Below are 4663 nucleotides of genomic sequence, written 5' to 3' on the forward strand. Positions count from 1 at the left end.
TGCATTACTAGATTAAACAAATATCTAGTAAAATTATATTGAAACAAGGGAAGCTGCGACGCAGCGAGTCCCTGCGTGAAGTTGGCCCTGCCTGACAGTAGCTGCACTGGATCCTGCGTGAAGTTGGGCCTGCCTGACAGTAGCTGCATTGGATCTGTTGCTGGTTCTCTAGTAGCTGTTCGAGCATTTTGTTCATTTTTGTGAACTATTGTATTTGTGTTTTGTATGTTGCGGAATATTTAAGAGAAGCATTGCATTTTATTACCGCCATCCTTGTGAATCTAGGAGATTGGCCCGGGGTTATGCTCTCTATTTTCAAAGTTTATGGACGATAGCAGAAATAGCAAGCCTTCATACATAAGCCTTATAACAGCAAGTCTGCTAATGGTTTGTGCTTTGGCATTCAACAAGCTGGAATAATCTATCAACAAGGGTCTGGAACTATTCTAGTAATATAGGCGCTTATAAGCCTGATATATGTAACTGTTTATATGATTTTTTGGATAGAAACAAACTTGCTATTACATGTATAAAGAAAGGTACAATCGGAGAGCTAATAGCAGGTGGCCTAGAGACTCCCCCATTAGTACATGAATCCAACTGCCTGGAAGAAACGCTGCCAGAAGTGGAGGCCAATCAGATTGTGTCATTTAATCAAGGGGAGGAAACATGCGGGTTTTGATTCCAATTGACAATATATTAAAGAACAACCCATAAATATATTTCAACGACACAAGGGATGATACAAAGCCAGCGTATTCAAAAGACAACATTAAAAGGCCATTTAAAGATGCATTAAGGGATAAAAAGAGTGCATGCATCACAAAATTTATTGAAGGAAGACGAAGCGTCACACATGCATTGTAAAATATAGCATATGTGCGAATACAAAGTGTTGAAACACTACATATTACGGGGCTATGTTAAAATCTCTCACAATGAAATCAATGTGTTTTGCAACGCATGAGATATCAAGATACCGCCATATGCAATAAGAAGCCATGAAACCAACCCTATATTAAATACATTCACACTGATTGTTGATATATTAACGTTGGGATACGCCACAATAGTTGAATATGCACCGCCACAATAGTTGAATATGCACCGTCGACAGATTATACATCCGCCAATGCAATAGAAGGCAAAATTATTAAAGTCATTATAGAAGTCCGTTAGTATTGGACAACTTATGAGGACCAGCCACTTTCTCTCTCTCCCTTATCACGTGCATTGCATGCAAGCCATGTGCTTGGCAGCAGGGAGGTGATCTGTGACATTAGTATCATTCAAGCGACTATGAGGCTGGTGGTTTGTTGGCATGGCTGTGATGTTGGTACTTTATCCTCCACATGGAAAGCATGAAGCCCTCTGTGCTCATAATTAATAAAACAAAAAAAAAACCAGCAGAGAAAACATGTAAGGTGGCCTTTTCAGTGAATAAATAAGCAACAGCAGGACCATACACCATGTTAATACAAAAAAAACATCCTTAAAAACAAGGAACGAACCTCTGCCATGGCTAGTTCAGTCACTAGTCAGAGTTTGTTGCAACAGGAAGGCCTCTGGTATGCCCAGGCCGAGATGGAAATAATCCAGAGCCTGCAAACATACTTCCAAGCCAGAGAGATGTTCCAGCATCAAGACGAGGACTACATGGATGAAGGCTCTGATTTTCAGCATTGTCCACCATGAAAGCCCATGCAGCAAAATCAATGGTAACAGTAACGATGATCCTCTGAGAAAATTCAATCCCCATTGTCTGGTTCCCACCATGGAACAACATGACTTGGGGTCCTCTGATAATGCCTCCCTTGTCTCCTCCTACTTATCAAGTCTCCCTTCCCCTCGCCTGCTTCATACCCACATGCCCTACACGGCCCTTCTGCCCTCCATTAAAGCTAAGTGCCCTATAGTTTACATAGCCAGGAACCCTAAGGACACCTTCATTTCCCTTTGGAATTTCTATAGCAAAATCGAAGGAGGACTGGTTAATAACAATGGTGATTCTATGAAGGACCTGTTCGAATCCTTCTGCTCGGGGAATTTTCATTATGGACCCTTCTTCGACCATGTGCTGAGCTATTGGGTGGAGAGTATGAAGGAGGGTTCGAATGTTTTGTTCTTGATGTATGAAGATCTGCAGAGGATGCTGTGAAGGACGAGGAGGCCGTGAATGCCATTGTGGAAAAATGCAGCTTTGGGTCTCTGGCAAATATGGATGTGAATAAGAGTGGGAAAATTAGGATTCTTGCGGCTAATATCAGGAACAGTTATTTTTTCAGGAAGGGGGCAGTGGGGGACTGGAAGAATCACTTGAGTGATGAGATGAGCAGGCGTCTGGATTTGATTGCTGAACAGAAATTAAAGGGCTCAGGCCTCTACTTTGACTATGAATTGGATTTTGTAAGTATATTTCTAAAATCTAGCATCAAAATAAAGATATAAATTTACTGTTAATTCATAAATTTACTGCTGATTCATGTGCAGCTTGTCATCTGATACAAAAGCATTCCATAGACAGAAGGAAGCACACTGTCGGTACTAACTGACCTATGGTGGAGCTATGCCGCCTGAGAACTGTACGTCAAAGCTTCCCTGCGCAGGCGACAGGTTGTCACGAAGGAAGAATGCTTACATTAATAGCGAGCCCCAGGTTGATCGGAGGGAACGAGTCTTACCCTTTCATTTATTTATGGCTGGAGCACAGGGCCGATGAGCTTAGGTACTATAGAAGCCACAATGAGAAAAATACCGTGGCAGGCGTACATGTAACGATGGCGCATGAGCTTGCAGGTGTAGGGCGGTGCTACATGAGGTGGCAAGCATACAGCGTGCTATAGCAGAGTACATACAATAGCAGTGGTATTAATCTCTAACATTTAACGCTAGAGGATTAATGCTAGCATTACTTCATGCACGAGTGAACAACAGCTTGTTGTAATTACCTGTACTCCTCCTATAACCTATGCTTTTTGCCTCACATCAGCTTTGGTTTTCGGCATGTAGCTTGGGTTTTTTGGAAAGAGGCTAAATAAGATCAAAAAGCAGGCTCGAGAATAAAACTTTGGGTAATTGCTGATGACCAGGGACAAATAGCAGGTCAACTAATGCTATATCAGCGGGGAACGATTACTATAGTCCATGCCTGAGGGCAGGGACTAATAATAACATAATCTATTAAAGGTGTATGTATACATAGTGCATAAATAGATGAAATAGATGAAATAAGAATCACTAGGGTTTGATTGACGATACCCATGAAATGATTTCAAATACCTGCTATGTGTTAAAGTCGTCTCTCCAAGTGTCTTAGTTCAGTTTAACTAAATCCAGTTTAAGTCAAATTTAATTCTAGTGATTTATTATTCATGTTTCCAATGTAATCTTATTTAAGTGATTTGTAATAGTCAGAAGAGAAAGTCCTCTGCTCCATAGTTTTGTGCTCTTCAATTTTGTGATGGTATGAGAGCTTAGCATCTATCAGACTCCTTGAAAGTGGGAGAGGAGAAGATAAGCTAATTTGCATAAGATTCCCTTAAACAGCAACAATGTGAGAGAATAGAGAGAATCAGAAAAAATAGGCGAGTAGGAATAAGACTCTGACAAAACAACAGAAGTTTGAAGAAACCTACCACAAAAAAACATAAGAAAAGTATAAGACTCTTTGAGAGAGAAACACAAGTTTGAAGAAGTCTACTAAAAAATGGCAAGAAAAGTAGAAAGCCAACTACAGCTAAGCGAAATAAGGTGATTGAACAAAGTCTATCTCAAAATAAGATTTAAAAGAAAAACGTTTTGTAATAAGGCTCTATATTACTTTGGTACACTGTTATTATTAACGAATTTGAGAAGCTTTAAAAGCCACGTTAGTTTCAAAATCTTAGCTTTCTGTCGCACGCGGTCGAGCGTTAGCCAAATTCCTTTGGAGTAAACTCAGGTTGAACGAAACCGTCAAATTTTGTTTGATATTCCAACGGGAATGGTCAAAGGTTTGAGTTGTCCTATATAAAATGCACATGTGATGTTTTAATGAAAAGTGCATTGTATTAGTTTGAAAAAACGAATTACGTCATTTAAAAAGGGTCATTTAATATTTTATTGCGTTAACTTATTTTATCACATTCGTATGACGTTTGTGAGAGGTGATCTCTTAAAAATGGGCATACGTGAATTCTTAAGAAGGCTTTGAGAGTATTATATGCTCATATATTTTTATTTATTTATTTCTTTTAGGTTGTGGTTTATGGATAGTTTGGTCAATGTATGGTGCTACATCCACAGAAATATCTGGGATGATCTTTCAAGGGAATCTAGTGTTGTGGCTTACTAGCAAAGCCTGATTCCAAGGGCTTCGAGGAGATTGGACCCTGTGAACTCCCGATGACGAGGCACTGATTTTGTAAATATTTGTGAATTTTTTTGAGAAAGCATTCTCTTCAGAAAATTGTAGATTTCCTCTTTCCAAATTGTGTAGCAGAGAAGTCTATCGTTATATTTGATGGTCGATTGGTTTGTTGAGCCGTATTCTCTTAGCGCTCAAATGGGAAAAACCAAGAAGGTAAAAAGCTTAAAGCGACAACAAGAGATGTTTGAGATATTTTATATCTAGAAGTGAGGAGACAAAAAGATGCCTTTGCATTGATATGCATAAAATAATCTC

General features: G+C 39.4%; 1 pseudogene; it reads left to right on the top strand.

The window, feature by feature from the left end:
- The first annotated feature begins 1867 nt into the window (after positions 1-1867).
- LOC149237153 (cytosolic sulfotransferase 1 pseudogene) lies at positions 1868-2502 on the top strand (annotated as a pseudogene).
- The last annotated feature ends 2161 nt before the right edge of the window (positions 2503-4663 follow it).

The sequence above is a fragment of the Pinus tabuliformis genome, chromosome 8 (genome assembly GCF_031772625.1).
Source record: "Pinus tabuliformis cultivar Carrire ecotype Pingquan chromosome 8, CPIR1, whole genome shotgun sequence".
Classification (NCBI taxonomy): domain Eukaryota; kingdom Viridiplantae; phylum Streptophyta; class Pinopsida; order Pinales; family Pinaceae; genus Pinus; species Pinus tabuliformis.